At 45.7% G+C, this 16398-nt stretch overlaps 1 pseudogene; it reads left to right on the plus strand.

The window, feature by feature from the left end:
- Positions 1 to 1433: 1433 nt before the first annotated feature.
- LOC147963439 (disease resistance protein PIK6-NP-like) overlaps positions 1434 to 16398 on the plus strand; it is a 56555-nt pseudogene continuing 41590 nt past the window's right edge.

The raw sequence follows: 16398 nt of genomic DNA on the forward strand, positions 1-16398 counted from the left end.
CAAATCTCGTAGTAATAGATACATAAACAAAAACACAAAACAAAATAATGGTAAATAAATTGCAGCAAGGTATTTTTGGATTTTTATATATGATAAAAATAGACCAGGGGGCCATAGTTTTCACCAGAGGCTTCTCTCTCGAACAAAAAGCATACGGTGGGTAAACAAATTGTTGTTGGGCAATTGATAGAAAATTGCATAGTTATGACGATGTCCATGACAATTATCATGTATATAGGCATCATTTCCTAGACAAGTAGACCGACTCATGCCTGCATCTACTACTATTACTCTACACCTCGACCGTTATCCAGCATGTATCTAGAGTATTAAGTTCATAAAGAACGGAGTAACGTCTTAAGTAAGATGACATGATGTAGACAAAATAATCTCAATCAATATGAATAAACCCCATCATTTTATCCTTAATGGCAATAATACAAATATGTGTCTTGTCCCTTTCTGTCACTAGGATATAGAGCACCGCAAGATTGAACCCGTCACAAAGCACCTCTCCCATTGCAAGATAAATCAATCTAGTTGGCCAAACCAAACAGATAGATTGGAGAGAAATACAAAGCTATAATAATCATGCATAAAAGATTTAAGAGAAGGCTCAAATAATATTAATAGATAACCTGATCATAAACCCACAATTCATTGGATCCCAGCAAACACACCGCAAAAGAAGATTACAACGAATAGTTCTTGAAGAACATCGAGGAGAACATTGTATTGAAGATCAAAGAGAGAGAAGAAGTCATCTAGCTACTAGCTATGGTCCCGTAGGTCTGTGGTAAACTACTCACACATCATTGGAAGGGTAGGAGGGTTGATGTAGAGGCCCTTCGTGGCCGATTCGCCCTCTGGCAGAGTACCGGAAAAGCCTCCAGATGGAAAAGCGCAAGAACAGAGGCTTGCGGCGGCGGAAAAAGTATTTTGGGTGATTTATTGTTGGTTTCCCGATTTTAGAGAATTTATAAAGTTGGAATTAGGTCAACGGAGGAACGAGGGGCCCACAAGGCACATGGGCGCTCCTACCCCCTAGCCGCGCCCATGTGGCTTGTCACCTACTCCTTCGCCTTCTGGCCTCCTCCCGAAGCTTCTAGGGTCTCTTATGTCCAGAAAAAATCGTCAAAAAGTTTCTTGGCATTTGGACTTCGTTTGGTACTGATTTCCTGGAAAACCAAAAACAGGCAAAACAGCAATTGGCACTTGGCACTAAATTAATAGGCTAGTCCCAAAAATGATATAATATTGCATATAATTGCATATAAAACATCCAAGATTGACACTATAATAGCATGAAACAATAAAAAATTATAGATACGCTAAGACGTATCAGCCGCCTCGAGCCACTGCCACCCCTCTCTCTGGTTCCGGCCTTCTAGGGCGGCGTAGAAGTGAAGAGCAGAGGAGCAATACAAATCAGCATGGCAGCGAGCACGACGACAGGGGTGCAACTCTCTCCTCGGCAAGCTCAGCCAGCTGCTCGGCGAGGAGTACAAGAGGCCCACATGGGTGTGGAAGCAGGCCGTCTTCCTCAAGGAGGAGCTCAGCGCCATGAAAGCTCTACTTGACAAGATGGAGCTCATGGATAAGCTTGATGTTGGGGATCGTAGCAGAATTTTAAAATTTTCTACGCATCACCAAGATCAATGTATGGAGTCATCTAGCAACGAGGGAGAGGGGAGTGCATCTACATACCCTTGTAGATCGCTAAGCGGAAGCGTTCAAGTGAACGGGGTTGATGGGGTCGTACTCGTCGTGATCCAAATCACCGATGATCCTAGCGCCGAACGGACGACACCTCCGCGTTCAACACACGTACGGTTGGGAGAGACGTCTCCTCCTTCTTGATCCAGAAAGGGAAGGAGAGGTTGATGGAGATCCAGCAGCACGACGGCGTGGTGGTGGAAGTAGCGGGATCCCGGCAGGGCTTCGCCAAGCGCAAGCGGGGAGGAAGAGGTGTCACGAGAGGGAGAGGGAGGTGCCAGGGGCTAGGGTCCGGCTGCCCTCCCTAGCTCCCCCCACTATATATAGGGCCCCTAGGGGGGCGTCGGCCCTAGGAGATCCCATCTCCAAGGGGGGCGGCGGCCAAGGGGGGAAACTTGCCCCCCAAGCCAAGTGGGGCGCCCCCCACCCCTAGGGTTTCCAACCCTGGGCGCAGGGGGGCCCAAAGGGGGTGCACCAGCCCACCAGGGGCTGGTTCCCACGCCCCTTCAACCCATGGGGCCCTCCGGGATAGGTGACCCCACCCGGTGGACCCCTGGGACCCTTCCGGTGGTCCCGGTACAATACCGATGACCCCCGAAACCTTCCCGGTGACCGAAACTGGACTTCCTATATATAAATCTTTACCTCCGGACCATTCCGGAACTCCTCGTGACGTCCGGGATCTCATCTGAGACTCCGAACAACTTTCGGATTACCGCATACTAATATCTCTACAACCCTAGCGTTACCGAACCTTAAGTGTGTAGACCCTACGGGTTCGGGAACCATGCAGACATGACCGAGACAACTCTCCGGCCAATAACCAACAGCGGGATCTGGATACCCATGTTGGCTCCCACATGTTCCACGATGATCTCATCGGATGAACCACGATGTCGAGGATTCAATCAATCCCGTATTCAATTCCCTTTGTCTATCGATACGATACTTGCCCAAGATTCGATCGTCGGTATCCTGATACCTCGTTCAATCTCGTTACCGGCAAGTCTCTTTACTCGTTCCGTAACACATCATCCCGTGATCAACTCCTTGGTCACATTGTGCACATTATGATGATGTCCTATCGAGTGGGCCCAGAGATACCTCTCCGTCATACGGAGTGACAAATCCCAGTCTCGATTCGTGCCAACCCAACAGACACTTTCGGAGATACCCGCAGTGCACCTTTATAGCCACCCAGTTACGTTGTGACGTTTGGTACACCCAAAGCATTCCTACGGTATCCGGGAGTTGCACAATCTCATGGTCTAAGGAAATGATACTTGACATTAGAAAAGCTTTAGCATACGAACTACACGATCTTGTGCTAGGCTTAGGATTGGGTCTTGTCCATCACATCATTCTCCTAATGATTTGATCCCGTTATCAACGACATCCAATGTCCATGGTCAGGAAACCGTAACCATCTATTGATCAACGAGCTAGTCAACTAGAGGCTTACTAGGGACATGGTGTTGTCTATGTATCCACACATGTATCTGAGTTTCCTATCAATACAATTCTAGCATGGATAATAAAGGATTATCATGAACAAGGAAATATAATAATAACTAATTTATTATTGCCTCTAGGGCATATTTCCAACAGTCTCCCACTTGCACTAGAGTCAATAATCCAGTTCACATCGCTATGTGATTAACACTCAAGGTCACATCCCCATGTGACTAACACCCAAAGAGTTTACTAGAGTCAACAATCTAGTTCACATTACCATGTGATTAACACTCAATGAGTTCTGGGTTTGATCATGTTATGCTTGTGAGAGATGTTATAGTCAACGGGTCTGAACCTTTCAGATCCGTGTGTGCTTTACAAATCTCTATGTCATCTTGCAGCTACCACGCTCTATTTGGAGCTATTCCAAATAACTGTTCTACTATACGAATCCGGTTTACTACTCAGAATCATCCAGATTAGTGTCAAAGATTTCATTGGCGTAACCCTTTACGACGAACTCTTTTACCACCTCCATATTCGAGAAAATTCCTTAGTCCACTAGTTACTAAGGATAACCTTGACCGTTGTCCTGTGATCCATTCCTAGATCACACTTGTACACCTTGACTGACTCATGGCTTGGCACACTTCAGGTGCGGTACACAACATAGCATACTTTAGAGCCTACGTCTAAAGCATAGGGAACGACCTTCGTCCTTTCTCTCTATTCTGCCATGGTCAGGTCTTGAGTCTTACTCAATACTCATACCTTATAACACAGCCAAGAACTCCTTCTTTGCCGATCTATTTTGAACTCCTTCCAAATCTTGTCATGGTATGTGTTCGTTTGAAAGTACTATCAAGCAATCTTGATCTATCCTTATAGATCTTGATGCTCAATGTTCAAGTAGCTTAATCCAGGTTTTTCATTGAAAAACACTTTTCAAATAACCCTATATGCTCTCCAGAAACTCTACATCATTTCTGATCAACAATAGTCAACAACATATACTCATCAGAAATTCTATAGTGCTCCCACTCACTTCTTTGGAAATACAAGTTTCTCATAAACTTTGTATAAACCCAAAATCTTTGATCATCTCATCAAAGCGTACATTCCAACTCCGAGATGCTTACTCCAGTCCTTAGAAGGGTTGCTGGAGCTTTGCATACTTGTTAGCATCTTTCAGGATTGTCAAAACTTCTGGTTTTATCACATACAACCTTTCCTCAAGAAAATCGTTGAGGAAACGATGTTTTGACATCCTATCTGCAAGATTTCATAAATAATGCAGTAATTGCTAATATAATTCCAACAGACTCTTAGCATCGCTACAAGTGAGAAAGTATCATCGCAGTCAACTCCTTGAACTTGTCGGAAAACATCTTAACGATAAGTCGAGCTTTCTTAATGGTGATACTTACCATCATTGTCCGTCTTCCTTTTAAAATCCATATGTACCCAACAACCTTACGACCATCAAGTATTTCTTCCAAAGTCTACACTTTGTTTTCATACATGGATCATCTCTCGGGTTTTATGGCCTCGAGCCAATTTTCGGAATCCGGGCCCACCATCGCTTCTCCATAGCTCGTAGGTTCATTTTTGTCTAGCAACATGACTTCCAAGACAAGATTACGTACCATTCTGAAGTAGTACGCATCCTTGTGGTCCTACGAGGTTTGGTAGTGACTTGATCCGAAGTTTCATGATCACTATCATAAGCTTCCACTTCAATTGGTGTAGGTGCCACAGGAACAACTCCCTGTGCCCTGCTACACACTAGTTGAAGTGACGGTTCAATAACCTCATCAAGTCTCCACCATCCTCCTACTCAATTCTTTCGAGAGAAACTTTTCCTTGAGAAAGGACCCGATTCTAGAAACAATCCCTATTGCTTTCGGATCTGAGACAGGAGGTATACCCAACTGTTTTGGGTGTCCTATGAAGATGCATTTATCCGCTTTGGGTTCGAGCTTATCAGCCTGAAACTTTTTCACATAAGCGTCGCAGCCCCAAACCTTTTAAGAAATGACAACTTAGGTTTCTCTTAACCATAGTTCATACGGTGTCGACTCAAATGGAATTGCGTGGTGCCCTATTTAAAGTGAATGTGGTTGTCTCTAATGCCTAACCCATAAACTATAGTGGTAATTCGATAAGAGACATCATGGTATGCACCATATCCAATAGGGTGCAGTTATGATGTTCGGACACACCATCACACTATGGTGTTCCAGGCGGTTTTAGTTGTGAAACAATTTCCACAATGTCTTAACTGTGTGCCAAACTCGTAATTCAGATATTCATCTCTATGATCATATCATAGATATTTTATCCTCTTGTCACGACGATCTTTCAACTTCACCCTGAAATTACTTGAACCTTTCAATAATTCAGACTCGTGATTCATCAAGTAAATATACTCGGCATCTACTCAAATCATCTGTGAAGTAAGAACATAACGATATCCACTGCGTGCCTCAGCACTCATTGGACTGCACACATTGAAATGTATTAATTCCAACAAGTTGCTTTCTTGTTCCATCTTACTGAAAACGAGGCCTTTCAGTCATCTTGCCCATGTGGTATGATTTGCATGTCTCAAGTGATTCAAAATCAAGTGAGTCCAAACGATCCATCTGTATGGAGTTCCTTCATGCATATCTACCAATAGGCATGGTTCGCATGTCTCAAGTGATTCAAAATCAAGTGAGTCCAAAGATCCATCAACATGGAGCTTCTTCATGCGTTTTGTACCATTATGACTCAAATTGCAGTGCCACAAGTAGGTGGTACTATCATTACTATCTTATATCTTTTGGCATGAACATGTGTATCACTATGATCGGGATTCAATAAACCATTCATTTTAGGTGCAAGACCATTGAAGGTATTATTCAAATAAACAGAGTAACCATTATTCTCCTTAAATGAATAATCATATTGCGATAAACATAATCCAATCATGTGTATGCTCAACGCAAACACCAAATAACAATTATTTAGGTTTAACACCAATCCCGATGGTAGACGGAGCGTGCGATGCTTGATCACATCAACCTTGGAAACACTTCCAACACATATCGTCATCTCACCTTTGGCTAGTCTCCGTTTATTCTGTAGCCTTTTATTTCGAGTTACTAACACTTAGCAACCGATCAACCCGGTATCTAATACCCTGCTGCTACTAGGAGTACTAGTAAAGTACACATTTAATATAATGTATGTCCAATACATACTTCTATCAACCTTGCCAGCCTTCTCATCTACCAAGTATCTAGGGTGGTTCTGCTTCAGTGACCGTTCCCCTTATTACAGAAGCACTTAGTCTCGGGCTTGGATTCAACTTTGGGTTTCTTCACTAGAGCAGCAACTGATTTGTCGTTTCATGAAGTATCCCTTTCTTTCCCTTGCCCTTCTTGAAACTAGTGGTTTTACTAACCATCAACAATTGATGCTCCTATTTGATTTCTACTTTCGCGGTGTCGCGAATAGCTCAAGGATCATCATATCTATCCCTGATATGTTATAGTTCATCACGAAGCTCTAGTAGCTTGGTGGCAGTGACTTTGGAGAACCATCACTATCTCATCTAGAAGATTAACTCCCACTCGATTCAAGAGATTGTAGTACTCATACAATCTGAGCACATGCTCAACGATTGAGCTTTTCTCCTTAGTTTGCAGGCTTAAGAAACTTGTCAGAGGTCTCATACCTCTTGACGTGGGCACTAGCCTGAAATCCCAATTTCAGTCCTTGGAACATCTCATATGTTCTGCGATGTTTCAAAAAACGTCTTTGGTGCCTCAATTCTAAACCATTTAGCATTACGCACTGAACTATCACGTAGTCATCAAAACGTGTATGTCAGATGTTCGCAACATCCACAACCGATGCTCGAGGTTCAGCTCACTGAGCGGTGCATTAAGGACATAATCCTTCTGCGCAGCAATGAGGACAATCCTCAGCTCACGGATCCAGTCCGCATAATTGCTACTATCAACTTTCAACTAAATTTTCTCTAGGAACATATCTAAAACAGTAGAACTAAAGCGCAAGCTACGACATAATTTGCAAAGTCCTTTTGACTATGTTCATGATAATTAAGTTCATCTGATTATTTAATGAACTCCCACTCAGATAGACATCCCTCTAGTCATCTAAGTGATACATGATCCGAGTCAACTAGGTCGTGTCCGATCATCACGTGAGACGGACTAGTCATCATCGGTGAACATCTTCATGTTGATCGTATCTTCTATACGACTCATGTTCGACCTTTCGGTCTTCCGTGTTCCGAGGCCATGTCTGTACATGCTAGGCTCGTCAAGTCAACCTAAGTGTATTGCGTGTGTAAATCTGGCTTACACCCGTTGTATTCGAACGTTAGAATCTATCACACTCGATCATCACGTGGTGCTTCGAAACAATGAACCTTCGCAACGGTGCACAGTTAGGGGGAACACTTCTTGAAATTATTGCGAGGGATCATCTTATTTAAGCTACCGTCATTCTAAGCAAATAAGATGTAAAACATGATAAACATCACATGCAATCAAATAGTGACATGATATGGCCAATATCATTTTGCTCCTTTTGATCTCCATCTTCGAGGCGCCATGATCATCATCGTCACCAGCATGACACCATGATCTCCATCATCATGATCTCCATCATCGTGTCTTCGTGAAGTTGTCTCGTCATCTATTACTTCTACTACTATGGCTAACGGTTTAGCAATAAAGTAAAGTAATTACATGACGTTTATGTTGACACGCAGGTCATAAATAAATTAAGACAACTCCTATGGCTCCTACCGGTTGTCATACTCATTGACATGCAAGTCGTGATTCCTATTACAAGAACATGATCAATCTCATACATCACATATATCATTCATCACATCCTTTTTGGTCATATCACATCACACAACATATGCTGCAAAAACAAGTTAGACGTCCTCTAATTGTTGTTGCAAATTTTTTTTACGTGGCTGCTATATGTTTCTTAGCAAGAACGTTTCTTACCTACGCCAAAACCACAACGTGATATGCCAATTTCCATTTACCCTTCATAAGGACCCTTTTCATCGAATCCGATCCGACTAAAGTGGGAGAGACAGACACCCGCTAGCCACCTTATGCAACTAGTGCATGTCAGTCGGTGGAACCTGTCTCACATAAGAGTACGTGTAAGGTCGGTCCGGGCCGCTTCATCCCATGATGCCGCCGAATCAAGATACGACTAGTAACGGCAAGTAAATTGACAAAATCGACGCCCACAACAACTTGTGTTCTACTCGTGCATAGAAACTACGCATAGACCTAGCTCATGATGCCACTGTTGGGGATCGTAGAAGAATTTTAAAATTTTCTACGCATCACCAAGATCAATCTATGGAGTCATCTAGCAACGAGGGAGAGGGGAGTGCATCTACATACCCTTGTAGATCGCTAAGCGGAAGCATTCAAGTGAACGGGGTTGATGGAGTCGTACTCGTCGTGATCCAAATCACCGATGATCCTAGCGCCGAACGGACGGCACCTCCGCGTTCAACACACGTACGGTTGGGAGAGACGTCTCCTCCTTCTTGATCCAGCAAGGGAAGGAGAGGTTGATGGAGATCCAGCAGCACAACGACGTGGTGGTGGAAGTAGCGGGATCCTGGCAGGGCTTCGCCAAGCGCAAGCGGGGAGGAAGAGGTGTCACGAGAGGGAAAGGGAGGCGCCAGGGGCCAGGGTCCGTCTGCCCTCCCTCCCCCCACTATATATAGGGCCCCTAGGGGGGCGCCGGCCCTAGGAGATCCCATCTCCAAGGGGGTCGGCGGCCAAGGGGGGAAACTTACCCCCAAGCCAAGTAGGGCGCCCCCCACCCCTAGGGTTTCCAACCCTAGGCACAGGGGGAGGCCCAAGGGGGGCGCACCAGCCCACCAGGGGCTGGTTCCCACGCCCCTTCAGCCCATGGGGCCCTCCGGGATAGGTGACCCCACCCGGTGGACCCCCGGGACCCTTTCGGTGGTCCCGGTACAATACCGATGACCCCTGAAACCTTCCCGGTGGCCGAAACTGGACTTCCTATATATAAATCTTTACCTCCGGACCATTCCGGAACTCCTCGTGACGTCCAGGATCTCATCCGAGACTCTGAACAACTTTCAGATTACCTCATACTAATATCTCTACAACCCTAGCGTCACCGAACCTTAAGTGTGTAGACCCTACAGGTTCGGGAACCATGCAGACATGACCGAGACAACTCTCCGGCCAATAACCAACAGCAGGATCTGGATACCCATGTTGGCTCCCACATGTTCCACGATTATCTCATCGGATGAACCACGATGTCGAGGATTCAATCAATCCCATATTCAATTCCCTTTGTCTATCGGTACGATACTTGCCCGAGATTCGATCGTCGGTATCCCGATACCTCGTTCAATCTCGTTACCGACAAGTCTCTTTACTCGTTCCGTAACACATCATCATGTGATCAACTCCTTGGTCACATTGTGCACATTATGATGATGTCCTACCGAGTGGGCCCAGAGATACCTCTCCGTCACACGGAGTGACAAATCCCAGTCTCGATTCGTGCCAACCCAACAAACACTTTCAGAGATACCCGCAGTGCACCTTTATAGCCACCCAGTTACGTTGTGACGTTTGGTACACCCAAAGCATTCCTACGGTATCCGGGAGTTGCACAATCTCATGGTCTAAGGAAATGATACTTGACATTAGAAAAGCTTTAGCATATGAACTACACGATCTTGTGCTAGGCTTAGGATTGGGTCTTGTTCATCACATCATTCTCCTAATGATGTGATCCCATTATCAACAACATCCAATGTCCATGGTCAGGAAATCGTAACCATCTATTGATCAATGAGCTAGTCAACTAGAGGCTTACTAGGGACATGGTGTTGTCTATGTATCCACACATGTATCTGAGTTTCCTATCAATACAATTCTAGCATGGATAATAAACGATTATCATGAACAAGGAAATATAATAATAACTAATTTATTATTGCCTGTAGGGCATATTTCCAACACTTGATCCATCCGCCAAGAACTGGAGGGACCACATCAAGGAGATGTGCTATGATATGTAGAACTACATCAGTGATTTCATTCATGAATTGATGTTGGGAAACGTTGCATGGAAAACAAAAAAATTCTACGCACACGCAAGATCTATCCATGAAGATGCATAGCTACGAGAGGGGAGAGCATCTACATACCCTTGTAGATTGCTAAGCGGAAGCCTTTATCAATGCGGGTGATGTAGTCGTACACCTTCATGATCCGTCCCGATCAAGTACCGAATGTACGACACCTTCGCATTCAGCACATGTTCAGCTCGATGACGTCCTCGCCTTCTCGATCCAGCAAGAGAGGCGAAGTAGTAGATGAGTTCTGGCAGCACAATGGCATGGTGACGGTGCACTACAAGAAATATGTCAACTAGTGACCTTATGTTAGTGACCCTGGAAGAATTGGTAATAGATCTATGAACATTTCAGACCAATTGGTCAAAAGTTGTTCGGGGGGCTCCAAACCCTAAACTATAACGACCATTTTGGTCAGAAAGGTCGTAATTTCCTTACACGAAATTGAAAGTGCGTTATATCGACTAGAGGGGGGGTGAATAGGCGATTTTTATGAAAGTCTTCAAGACGTGGGAGTTATGAAGACAAACAGTGAAGACTTTGCCTATTACTATGCAGCGGAAGTTAGATTACACTAGGCAAGCCATGGTCAAGTATTCAATAGAGTGAAAGCACAAAGACAAACAACTGCAGTGTAATAAGGATCAGGTAGGAAGAAGTTATGAAGCCAAACAGATCATACATTCATGTTGTGAAGACAAAAGATAAAGCAAGCATGCAATGTCTTCACAATGAGTAACAGTAAGAAAAGGAAGTGAAGATGAAACCAGTGACTCGTTGAAGACAATGATATGTTGGACCAGTTCCAGTTGCTGTGACAACTGTACGTCTGGTTGGAGCGGCTAGGTATTTAAACCTTAGGACACACAGTCCCGGACACCCAGTCCTGAACACACAGTTCAGGACACCAAGTCCTCACCGTATTCTCCTTGAGCTAAGGTCACTTAGTCCTCGCCCAATCACTCTGGTAAGTCTTCAAGGTAGACTCCCAAACCTTCACAGACTTCATTCACTGGCAATCCACAATGTCTCTTGGATGCTCTGAACGCGATGCCTAACCGTCTGGAGGATTCACAGTCCTCAAGTGTAATAAGTCTTCAGATCACACAGACAAGAAGACTTAAGTGATGCCCAATTTACTCTGGCTCTGGGTGGTTAGGGATTTTCTCCTCGCTAGGAATTTTCTCTCAAAGGCTTCGAGGTGGGTTGCTCTCAAACGACAAAAGTCGTGCACTGAAATCTGAGCAGCCAACCGTTTATGGTTGTAGGGAGTGGGCTATTTATAGCCACTTGGCAACCCGACCTGATTTGTCCGAAATGACCCTGGGTCACTAAGGAACTGACACGTGTCGCAACGGTCAGATTTCAAACTCTCATGGCAGCTTTACTTGGGCTACAAGCAAAGCTGACTTGTCTGGCTCTGGACAAGATTCTCTCTCATTGTCTTCACTTGAAGACATAGGTTTTTGGTTTAGGCATCACTTCAGTCATTCTGACCGGTTCTCCTGGACCCCACTTAACAGTACGGTGTTTCCTATGACTCAACACAAAAGAGAAAGAATTACGAAAGATCTAAGTCTTCGAGCTCCATAGGCTTCATAACGTGTCTTCTTTTGTCATAGTCTTCAATGTGAATATCTTCATATACCACCTTTGGCTTCAATGTCTTCATACATTTTTAGGGGTCATCTCCGGTAGTAAAACCGAATCAATGAGGGACTTCTACCTGTGTTATCCTGCAATTCTCACAAACACATTAGTCCCTCAACTAGGTTTGTCGTCAATACTCCAAAACCAACTAGGGGTGGCACTAGATGCACTTACAATCTCCCCCTTTTTGGTGATTGATGACAAACTAGTTGAAGTTTTCAACGGGGAATATAGTCTGTGAAATTGTAAAGGATAAGGAATTGTCTTCATAAGTTGCAAGGGCTCCCCCTGAAGATGTGCATATAAGTTAATTTGCTTTTGGAATGCAAATGCACATGGCAAGTTGTACGTGTGGAGATCCACTTCAGCTTATGATGACAATCCACTATGCATGTGAAGGTATATGAAGATAATGACAAGCATAATGGAAAATGGACGTCTGCGGAATGAGATAAGTGCGGAATTTATCTTCGCAAAACAGGGTGGCAAACAAGTAGCAGACGACCATCTGGTTTAAGTGTTACAACTCATAAGAACCAAATGAAGCAAAAACGAGAGTTGTAAGCACAAAGCAAAATATAGCAAAACATAAAGCACCCGCCCATATGGACCCGCTTGAAGACTATCAACTCATATGCTTCTCCCCCTTTTGTCAGCAAGGACCAAAAAGGTTTGAAGACATAGAGTGTCTATTCGTTCCCAGGAGCAGCAGGGTCGTTGGAGGTGGTTGGCGGTGCAGAAGAGCTTGGAGGTGCTGAAGCAGGTGGCGGTGATGTAGCATCGTCTTCTTCATCAATAATTCTGGCAGTGACTGTGGCAGCAGATGAAGAAAACTCAGAGTCTTCAAGTGATGGTGTGTTGCACATCACAGCCCTTCTAGGAGGTGTGGTGTCAAACTTGAAACGCTCTGTGAAGCCATCCTCTTCAAGTTCAGCTTCAGTACATATCATTGAGAGCCCTTTCCATGTACGACGACAGGTTTCATGAGTGACGAAGGCATTCTTGGTGGCAAGATTTCGAAGATGATTAACATCCACCAAGAGGCTTTTCATCTAACTCTTTAGCCAGTCGTGATGCCTATCTTGTTTTTGATGAAGGGCCACAAGAAGCTCTCGGTCAGTGAGAACACGAGTGCGCTTCTTGGGTCTTAAAGCAGTTGCACTATCAGTGGCTTCAGTTGAAGCAGGGTGTGGCGCACGTGTAGTGCCATCCAAAGGATACACCCTGGAGATGGCTTCAACACCTTCATTGTTCTGAGTGAAGCTCTGGTGTTCTGCATTCTGAAGACTCAATGGTTGTTTGGCAGGCTCTGGATATATAGCTTCAACTGAGGTATCCACATCTGGCAAGAAGATCCGATGATTTCGGGCTGAGGGCTGATACGAGATCGCAGAGTGCAGTTTGATCAGCCTCATCACCCAAGGAGCATAGAACTTCAAACCAAATAAATCTGAGCCTGACGCTGCAAGTTGGCGTATGAAGAAATCCTGTGCGTTGAAGCATTTGCCATGAAGGATACAGAATATCATAGTCTTCATTGCACCCTCGATCTTGGCATTTGGAGAGTGCCCTTTAATAGGCCAGAGAGTCCGCCTGATGTGATATATGGTCTTGGGCAGGAACTCAAAGTCTTCAACGAAGAACTCTGTTGGATAAGGAGCATCGTGGGGCAATGGCTTCATCATTGAGAGCATCTGACTCATATTTGGTTCAGGCCTCTGGAATATGCTCTCAATAGCTTCAGCATGTAGTTGATAGCCTTCCTCGAAGAATTCGCCAGGAGTGGGCAGGCCGGTGAGCTCAATGATATCAAATGCATTGGCTTCATGATGGACATTGCCGGTCATCCACTCCAGGACCCAAGTCTTCGGATCTCTGTTGTATCCTTTAATGTGGAGGGTGGCATAGAACTGAAGCAGAAGCTCTTCATTCCAGTACTCTTCATCAATGACAAACTGCAGCAGACCCACTTGCTTAAAGCAATCCAAAGCTTCCTCTAGACATGGAAGACCAGCAATGGCTTCAACCTCAAGGCGCTTGTGCGGGAAGATGCGACCTTGGTTGTATAGGATGCTTGAGTAGTAGCTGCGCTGAGGATAGCTCCAGAACCTATCTGATGAAATCCTTTCCCTTGAATAGGGGTTCTTGGAGCTGTTGAAAAATGTATTGTCTGCCTTGAAGCTATTGATGTCAAATGAGCCAGGTGCTGATGCAGGACCTGGGAACCTTGGCAGCCTTGGGACTGGCTTCTGGACATGAGGCCTGTGCTCAACATGGTAATCAAATTGAGGACCTGCAGCAGACTAAGGAACAGAAGTGTCTGGATCAGTAGCTTCGCTGTCTGCTGAAGCTTTTGGTGGGGAGGGCTCCACATTTGCTTCAGTGTGTGTTGTGGCAGCCTCATTTTCAGCAGCAGACTCAGGCACGTTCTCCTGGAGAACTGTGTCTTGATGGAGCGGGGGAGTGGGTTCTGGTGGTGCTTCTTCATTGTCTTCGGCTGATGCAGCCGGAATTTCTTCAGTATAGACTTGAGGCCTTGGACCTTTGCGAAGCCTGCGGAATGCAGACGACGCCTGTGGGGTTGGAGTGGGCTGGGCCTCAATGTCTTCTTCCTCTTGAGGGCGATCCGCCCATGACGCATCTTGTGCAATTGGCGTCAGAGGACGACCAATGCTGATGAGTTCGCTTGTTTCAAGCTGAGGAAGGGCTGCATCATCTTGCACATTGTCCTGGTGACCAATGTCTTCAGCAGCTATGGGGTCGGCTGCTGGAATATCTTCAGCTTCAGGAGCCTCTGTGGGAGCAGGCTCATGAACTGTCAGTTGTCTTTCTGCATTGGGTGAACCATAGAGAGGGGTTCAACCATCAAGGGCTCTGTGGGAGCAGCCTGAGCTTTCTTGATCTTGCGCTTCTTCTTGCTGGGGTCAGAAGGAGAGGCTTCCGAGTGTTTCCTCTTCCTAGCTTCAGACTCTGCATTCCGTGTCTTTTTGAGCTCTGAAGCGGTTGACCGGCTCTTTGGCTTCGAGCCAGTCGTGGCGGTTGGGAAGACAATCGGAACAGCTTCTTGCCTTGGTGCCTCTGGTTCAGCTGGAACAGTCTTCTTCTTTTTCTTTGCGGCCATCTTGGGGTCGATGCCAGGACGCCCAAGTGCCTTGTGCTTTTCGGCCTCATTGTAGGCTTGCACGCATCGTTCAGCCAAAGACGTCATCCGCTCACGTGAGCCCTGAGCTTCTGCACGCTTTTTCAGAAAATGTTCCTTGAGCTCATGCAACATGGTTTTGAAGCTCTTCACTTCCTGCACGTTGAGCCTGGCCATGTGCTTCTTGAACTGAGCCTTCTCATGATCAATTTTCTGCTTCAGTTCAACAATGCGTTGGGCAATGGCAAGTTCTGAAGCAATTGCGCCTTGGAAGGCGACGCTGAGGCCAACGGGCAGCTGCAGATCTTCGAAGCTGATGTCTGGTGAGGCAAACCATTCGTCGATGAAGTTGTGGATGATGGCGACATCAAATAGAGGCAAATTGTTGAAGATTTCAGCTTCTTCTTTGCTTTTGATAAGCTGCTCTAGAGCGTCATCTCCAAGATCTTCATCGCTTGATAGATCAATGGCTTCGCTGCGCAGAATGGCAGCAGCAGTGAGCTCTTTGCCGGTGTGTGGCTGAGGCACTTTGGCCTTCTGGGGCTTGGAGATGCGGGATATGTCTTCAGACTGCACACTGACTTCAGGAGGTGCAGTCGCCAATGGCTTCGCCCTTGAGATTTTTGACGAAGGGGCCGGCTTTGAAGCTTTTGGCTTCTTCGACTGCTTTGGCTTCGGTACAGCAAGAGCTTCATCAGACTCAGAGTCAGCTGGAGGGTCATTCACGACAGTCCCTTGGACTAGGATGTGGGTGATGAGGCCTTCAAGGTTGGCAAACGGACCGATGATATTGTTGGGTTTCGTAGTAATTTCAAAAAATTTCCTACGCACACGCAAGATCATGTGATGCATAGCAATGAGAGGGGAGAGTGTTTTCTACGTACCAACGCAGACCGACTGCGGAAGCGATCACACAACGTAGAGGAAGTAGTCGTACGTCTTCACGATCCAACCGATCAAGCACCGAAACTACGGCACCTCCGAGTTCGAGCACACGTTCAGCTCGATGACGATCCCCGGACTCCGATCCAGCAAAGTGTCGGGGAAGAGTTCCGTCAGCACGACGGCGTGGTGACGATCTTGATGAACTACAGCAGCAGGGCTTCGCCTAAACTCCGCTACAGTATTATCGAGGAATATGGTGGCAGGGGGCACCGCACACGGCTAAGGAATAGATCACGTGGATCAACTTGTGTGTCTTTGGGGTGCCTCTACCTCAGTATATAAAGGAGCCAAGGGGGGAGGGGGTGCCGGCCAGGAA

The sequence above is a fragment of the Triticum urartu genome, chromosome 6A (assembly GCF_056163025.1).
Source record: "Triticum urartu cultivar PI428250 chromosome 6A, HENAU_Tu73, whole genome shotgun sequence".
Classification (NCBI taxonomy): Eukaryota; Viridiplantae; Streptophyta; class Magnoliopsida; order Poales; family Poaceae; genus Triticum; species Triticum urartu.